Raw genomic sequence first — 7,855 nt, 5'->3', positions numbered from 1 at the left:
CGATTATGTATGTATATATAAAATAATAATTATGTTCATATATAAAATATATAATATATAATTATATATAATTATATATTATATATTTTATATATGAACATAATTATTATTTTATATATACATACATAATCGCGTAAATTATACATTTTTTTATGTTGTTACAACAACTTCAAGAACATCTTTTTCGATTCATACCACAGCACACTCTATTGATATCATCTCCTCTAGAGTGATACGTAGGTAATATTGGACGAAGACAAGAAATAAACACTGCCAAATTTCTAAGTTATATTTAATAAATGAGATCGTGTTGCGCTATATATGTATAATGGCGTTTAATTAAATGAAATTGCGATTTATATTTAGCATCGCGCGTTATTTCACGCGTGAATTTGCGGAAACGTATCGCTAACTCGTGACGAAATTTCAACGAAACCATTTCATATCTACATGCATCCAAGTCTTATGAAAGTAAAACAAATTGTGAATTTTAGCGTTTCTCGCATTTGATGTAAGAGATGGCGTACGGGAAACAAAAACTCCAATGATTTAAAATTCAAATTGTGTATGAGAAATTGAAGAAGCGTTTGATACATTTTTCTATATCGTAATCTCTTGCATGATTACATAAAGGCCAAATCTAGGACATAAAACGTTAAAAAAGATACAAACATAGCTTGTCCAGAGTATTTAATGCTTACGTTAAAACAAATTGTAAAGCATAAGATTGTAAAACTGTACGCTCTCTGACCCTGACGTGATTTATTGATACTTTGTTTTTTTTTTTTACGAAGTACCGTTATGTGGTAACTAATTATATCTACTTGGATATTTATCTGTATAATCAAGATTTAAATTATCAATATATTTATTTGAATTGACAATGATGAAATGGCTAGATATAAATTGCCCAAGTTTTTTTTCACAGAAGAAAACTAATAGTGCTGTTATTACCAAGTAATTATGATTATACCAATTGAAAAAAACTGATATTTATTAGTTCGTATGAAAAAATTGATGCTTATTAATTTTATCAAGTCAGATTCAGCCGAGTATTACAGAGAAAAGCAAGAACTAGGGTCATCTTTTTCATCAGATTCGTTAGATAATTTTTATTTAATCTTGTTTTGTGTTTCTAGATTTGTTCTCGAAAAAGTATTCCCGAACAATATAATTATGTGTTGTGATGTTTATGAAAATGTTTGTTTCTAAAATGCGCGAGAGTAGCATTGTGTGAGTTTTAGGACAGTATTCATAGTTCGTTCTTGTTTTAAGATCATCTTAAGTAATGTATAGAGATGCTAATATACAGTTCTCTGATTGGCTTATGACATCTTAAGACTGTACTTAAGACAATCTCAAATATAAGAACTATGAATACCGGTCCTAGATTCTCCCCTGCCCATCTCCCGGTTTAAACGATACTAAAGCGATGCGAGATAATTCCGTCGAGACGATCCGTTGCCGTTTCTTTCCTTTTATTACCGTATGCTTAAGTAGGACACTGCATCGTATCAGTGATGCGTTATTAATGATTTAAGGCGATCGACCATGCGTTCCAACATCGAGAAGCGTCATCTTCGCAGCGTTTTTGTATGAGACGTTTACATATGATTTCTATGTGTCTAGGGCGGACGATTTTCGCGATCTTCGAGGCCCGAATCGTTTAGATTTCTATCGAGCGCAGAGATCGGAAAGGAGAACCATTAACTCTTACCCTACAAGACGGGTCACTGGTGACCCGAGCGATTCCTGTTCGTGCAGATTTCTTTGAGTCTTTCTAATTATAAATTATACTACATTTTATTATTTCCCAAAATAAAATTCCAATATTTATTCTGGAAAGTTGAAAGTATGTTGGTGAATTTTTAGAGATTTTTTAATCATTCTGAATAGATGAAAAAAAAAAACGGACGAATTCTAGTGCCTCTGTTTGTATGGATGAGGCACCTAATTGTACTCTTGCAGGGTAAGGGTTAAAGTTAACGCCGCGTATAAGTTCATGCTTTGCCCGCGCGGATTTTAATCGCCGCAGTGAAATGCGGTCCGTTCGTCTCGTAGAACCGAGGAAGATGTTGTCTAGTTAATTATCGCTGTCGCGAGACGAAGTTCACGTTTGGCCATGCATGAATCGGCGGCGCGTCCGTACGTGTCTAATCGAAGCGGAATATTCGCCGCGCGACAAAGAAGATTCATAAGAAGGCGAAAAGTTATACTGCCAGTATCATGTGTGTACATATTATATGACTCCTCTTCTCCCCATTTTTTAACATATAAATATCTTTACAAATACACACTCAGTGTAGCGCATATAGTTGATACGTTATATTACCGTTTGTATATGATGATTACAGAGCGTGCGATAACGAGTTTGAGCCAAGCTCGGCGTGTTACTTCCAGAGCGGATCCCACCGTCGCCGCTCTCGGCGGGGCGTGTTCTAGTGTTCTTCGTTATGAGATTTCAATCGCGAGATGTAGAAATTACGATATCTCAGCATTCGCGGTGCGTCCTCGACTGCAAGGGGAGTCAAGATTCTTTAAGTAAGAGCTTGGACACCGATTAGACCATTTTTTGATCCGTCATGTATTTCAGGCTAACGAAGGAATTTATATTTTATTGTTTACTTTATTGATTTAGTCATTATGTTAAAAATAATATTTATATATATGCATTATCGAATTAAATTCATTGTTTAACTCGGGAATAGTCATCTGTTTTTATATCCTAACGGCAAGAAAATGTAAATTGTTGTAAAATTGTTTATCATATTTTCTTTCTCTTTTTAATAAGTATTTTTACCTTTAAATATGCAATTTCATCGAAAATTTGCATTAAAAACAGTGTTTTTTCAATTAACATCTTCATTTTTTTTTTTAATATTATCATAATAAGTTATTTAACATGTTTAATATATGTGTTTAGTAAAAAAAAACTCCAAGTTACGTAAAAAAAAAAAAAAAATCGGATGACTACTTCCTTAAATAATTCTGTGCGGAAAGAACGATTTTGCTGAAGTATCTAAAAATTTAAGCAAATATAGATTTGAAAATAATTTTGTGTTGGATTGTTAAAATAATTATTATCGCTCAAAATGATTACTAGAATGTCAAAACTTTGTAACATTACTCATCATACTTAAGTTTCTCACATAATTATTTTAATAGCTCAACAAAATTATTTTCAGATCTACTTACACTTTTAGATACTTTAATAAAATCGTTCTTTCCAGGTGATTTCCAAATTCTTACTTAAGGAACTCTAAGGAAAACTTTAATCGAGTGTTCTTGGAGTCACTTTATTCATACAATTCGGAGATTCGTGTGATAATCAATCCCGATTTGGTCCTCGGTCTCTCGCCGAAACAAAAATCATTGGAAAAAAAGCGCTTTAGTCAATGCATTAAATTTGCGAGCTGTTAGTTGTAAATTTAGAGTATTTTACGTTGTTGAGTGAAACGTTCTCCGATCGATCGGACTATTCAACAGGATCGGTTGTCAAGAAAATCTTGGCTACATTTGGAATATTATATGTACGAATTATTTCGTCGTATATTGACTAAATCAAAAAAGAATAAGACCATCTCAAGTTGTCGATTGTAGTTGTGATTTTTCAATCACAATGCAAAAACTATTATTTTAAGGACATAGTGTTATTTTGCGGTGCTTGAAAGACGTATATGTACGAAATTGATTAATTTTTTTCAGTATCTTATAAGATAGTCCAATTTGAGTGCTAATTGTCTGAATACGGAATACGTCATGATTCGTTGAGTACCGAAAGGCGCCCCACTTATTTGTCAAAAATATTGTATTTATACAATCGGCAATTTTCTTCTGTAGCGTATTCGAGTGGAGGCAAAAGAAAAGTGTGTCGATCGTTTCTGACGGCCAAAAGATTAATTATTTATTAGTTCGATGTAAAAGTGATGTACAACGGGTGTCACAAGTTTTTTTGTACCAGCAACGTGTTCGTAATAAATTTTATCCTTATAGATAAATTAATGATAGTTTCGACAATATCATATTGTAAGAATTTCCGCGGAGTGTTCATGATTTCGTGATTCGATATGATTCTCACAATGAAAGAGCCAATCGACAACGTTCATGTGTCAACGACGTTGGTAGTCCTTATCGTTCGAAGAAGAAAAAAAGAAAAAAAAATGAAGAAAAAGAAAAGGGGAGAGAACTCGCCGCTCGCAGTCCAAATTCGTAGTGATTATTTTAGGTAGTAAGATTTCTTGACACGCGATTTTGCAGCTAGTTAATAAATTTTAGAAGCAAGGAATCGATTGTCAATCTTGGACAATGAAAATTATAAAAGTAAGCAAATTCACTATACCAAGAAAAACATATTTAAAAATATCTTTTCTTTTGTCGGATATAATGTTTATTTCACTGAAATATATCTCCTATCTATTTAAATACAACGAAAGAAAATTTGGCTCTCTTAGAAGAAAATAAATCTATTTTATTTTTTTCTTACAATTAATGAAATGTATGAGCTGTTTGATAAAAATAAAGATCATTAATCCCTTTCTTAATTTTTTTTTTTTAATCAAAACTTTGATTTATTTTGCAACATAATCTCCATTTAAAAGGTCACTTACTTAAATTGCCCGCGTATTTCACAGAAATATATATTTTGTCATCACAGTCAACTTTTTTTATAATCAATAAATGTCGAAGAAAATGTTATGTTTGCTTGCAAATTTCGACTTTTTTTTTTTCTCAATAGGTGTCAATCAATGGCTGCGCTCAGTTGAGAAAGCTTGTTTGCTTTTTGCACCCGTTCTAAAATTCTTTAATATGATTGATTTTGCTTTTAGTTTTTTATTGAATCTAGACAAATCAATCTAGATAAATCAATCATGTTAAAGAATTTTACAGCAAATACAAAGCTGTTTTCTCAGCTGAACGCAGTCTTAAAAATTATATAGATATATTCTAGTGATTTTGCTTACTTTTGTAAAATTAAAGATATCGCAATCGGTTCTCAGGCCTTGCTGAGAGGCGAAATGGATTGCTGAGCCGAGATGATTGATTCTGTAATCTTTTATGCGGAGAAATTGCGACTGTAAAATGCGCGAAAACGTGAGCATGGAGTGTGTATGTATACTCCGAATGCGAATACGCTTGATTTGCCTCTTATGTGTGTGAGTGAGTGAGTGAGTGAGTGAGTGAGTGAATGAGTGAGCGTGTGTGTGTGCGTGCGCGTGTGTGTATATATATATATTGTACAATATATATACTTTTATGTACGTGCATGATAAACTCTCTGAAAGCTAGGACAAGAAGAGCGAGAGGAAGAGAGCGCGCGCGCTGAATAATATTTCGAAATTAATAATTTGTCATCGTAAAGGCGAGACGACGCGACGTGGAAACAAAGCGAGATAAATACGTCTGTCCCGATTCTCCGGTATTCGATTGGAAAATTCTGCGGGAATGTCACCGTTTGCGATATCTCTCGGCTTTACGATGACTTTGTTTTTTATTCCTGTTTCTTTTTCGCGCTCACGTCACCGTGAGGCCTGTTCTTTTTGGCTGAACTTTTGCACTAGTTCATCTCTCTTCGTCTTTTTTCCTCCTGGAGAAAAAACGAAGAAAGATGAACTGATGCAAAAGTTCATCCAAAAAGAACAGGCCTCACGATCCGCGAGATCGGGGAGGCGTTTCGGCCGTTTCGCAAAGATTGTGATGTGTGATAGAAGCACTTATCTCCGCAGATCTCCGAATTTACGTTTCTGCGTATATTTCCATTTTTAATGTTAATTCAGCAATAGACTCTGTATATACACCGCCTGCGCTGCGTACGAATAATGCGATCGTTGCCCTGGTCGATATCCCTCCTGTAGCCTCCGAATCGTTCAAGGATTCTCAGAATCCTCGGGACAGAAGCTGATCGATGTGTCATTAGTCTAGTTTCCACCGAAGCATTAATTCACACTTAATGCGGCGTAAAATCAAAATTTAAGTCAATAGAAACCCGGGGGAAAAAAAATATTTCATATATATAATAATTGTATATGCATGAATTTATATGTATTATATATATTCATATGTAAAATTGACATATTTTATATACAATTATATATCAAATATGTTCATAATACATAACATTTTTCCCGGGAATGCGTTAGATTGCGCTTATTTCACTCCCGTCTCGATCCACAAGGAAATGGCGTACTATATCGAATTAAGGACTTCAGTGGAAACTAGATCATTGATCGATGAGTTCTGGCGTGACTGAAAAAAAATTACCATCATTCTCTGCATTGTACATACTACCATCGCTCAGCCCATTCGGAAATGAGTTTCCTTGAGATAAACTGCCAGACTGTTCGAGAAATTCGTTTTCGTACGAGAATACAAGTCAATCGTTCGTTGATTTTTCAGTCGGAGCAAAAGTATTTGCCGGAAAAAGAATTTTTCCTCGTAATCATGTACAAAGCACGTACGGCGTTTTTACGATTCTATTATCAATTCAGCGGGACGTTGCGAAAAAGGAGATCGAAGAAAACGGAGAGGGATTCGGCCATTGCATTTTTATGTTTGTAGTATATATGGATATGTATACAGAATATGCTCCGGAGTTATCGCCGTTCGACCGATTTGTGGGATTCTCGCGTACAATTTAGGGGAACGCCGTTTCTGAAGTTTTGTACCGGCCCGCAAATCTTTCTCCGCGACTTTCCGCAAAGATCCAATTTTGTTTGCGTTTTATATAAAGTAAAAATAATTCTCACTACTACAGCATTTAATTTATTTGTCGTTACTTTTGCTCGAGAAGGTCACAATTTCGCTTCTAAATTGGTAAAGAGAATCCGTAGATGCAAAGCGGAACGGCAATGATTTCGGGGGACGCACCCGTACATGCATATAAATAGTCTTAAGATTATTTTAACGAGCTAAAATTCTGTCTTTTCTTTTCTTTCTCGAGCTGTCGTCGTCGACAGTTCATACGCGCCGCTCGTCGTTGCCGCGCCAGGATTGCGGAATTCGCGATTTTTATCACACGGCACGACGACACTCGCCTGGGGAATCGTGCTCTCCGTGTTCATTACTCAGCTTGTGTAAAGAGACTGATCCATAAACTTCTTCACTTTTTCATTTTCATACTTCATCTATTTCATCGTCATCGAACTCGAGTGACGCGCATGCGGAGACCCACGTACAAAAAGGAAGTTTTAAAAGCAAGAAGAAAGGAACGAGAAGTGGATCATCGGGATTGATGGCGATCGATGATCATGACTCGCTGTTGTAAAGAGAGAATAATAAATGATACGTGTAGACTTAACAACAGTAACGTAACGTTTCACCTTTTGTCACCTAAACATATCTCCTTGAATATTAATTATCGCAAGCAAATTCCCCAAGATACGCGTGTTACAAGCGTTATGAATTATGTCTCTGAAATGCGACAATGAAGTAAATAGTAAGCGTTCCACTGTTATTCACAGCGTAAACAAAGGAGGGTGAAATCTAATCAATTTCATAAATTACGACGTTTATTTAGATGGAGGTTGACTGCGTCCAAGAGAGATACACGTTTCCGTATATATTCGCCATTCTCATTAAGATTTATTGTATTCAGAATTAATTATTCATGGATAAAGGTGATCAAGAATGAACTCACTAACGTAGAAATTATTAATTCCATGCGTCATATGTATGACGCTCCTCTTGAACATAGTAAAACAAAACTTCTCAAATTTTTAAAATTATCGCACTATTTTATGGCGGCAGCACAAACTTTTGCATAACGCATAACGCATAGTGCATAAGAGAATCAACCAATTAAAGTTCCACTTTTTCATGAAATGGAAGGAAAGGAAAGATTCTGATAAGTTCATTCTTT

Source organism: Trachymyrmex septentrionalis, unplaced genomic scaffold (assembly GCF_001594115.1).
Source record: "Trachymyrmex septentrionalis isolate Tsep2-gDNA-1 unplaced genomic scaffold, Tsep1.0 scaffold97, whole genome shotgun sequence".
Classification (NCBI taxonomy): domain Eukaryota; kingdom Metazoa; phylum Arthropoda; class Insecta; order Hymenoptera; family Formicidae; genus Trachymyrmex; species Trachymyrmex septentrionalis.
This window is presented reverse-complemented; position numbering follows the sequence as displayed.